Here is a 220-nt window from a genome sequence, read left to right as displayed (position 1 = left end):
GCTTGGTCGAAAATATTGTGGAAGTTTTTATGGATGATTTTTCTNTTTTTGGGGATTCATATGATNAGTGCTTACAGAATTTATCATTAGTTCTTCAGAGATGTCAAGNGACGAATTTAGTGCTAAACTNGGAAAAGTGTCATTTCATGGTTGAACAGGGAATTGTCTTGGNTCATTCAATTTCTAGCAAAGGCATTGAGGTTGACAAAGCAAAGATTGA

Source organism: Prunus dulcis, unplaced genomic scaffold (assembly GCF_902201215.1).
Source record: "Prunus dulcis unplaced genomic scaffold, ALMONDv2, whole genome shotgun sequence".
NCBI classification, from domain to species: domain Eukaryota; kingdom Viridiplantae; phylum Streptophyta; class Magnoliopsida; order Rosales; family Rosaceae; genus Prunus; species Prunus dulcis.
The sequence above is the reverse complement of the archived record's forward strand: the minus strand, read 5'-3'. Positions refer to the sequence as shown.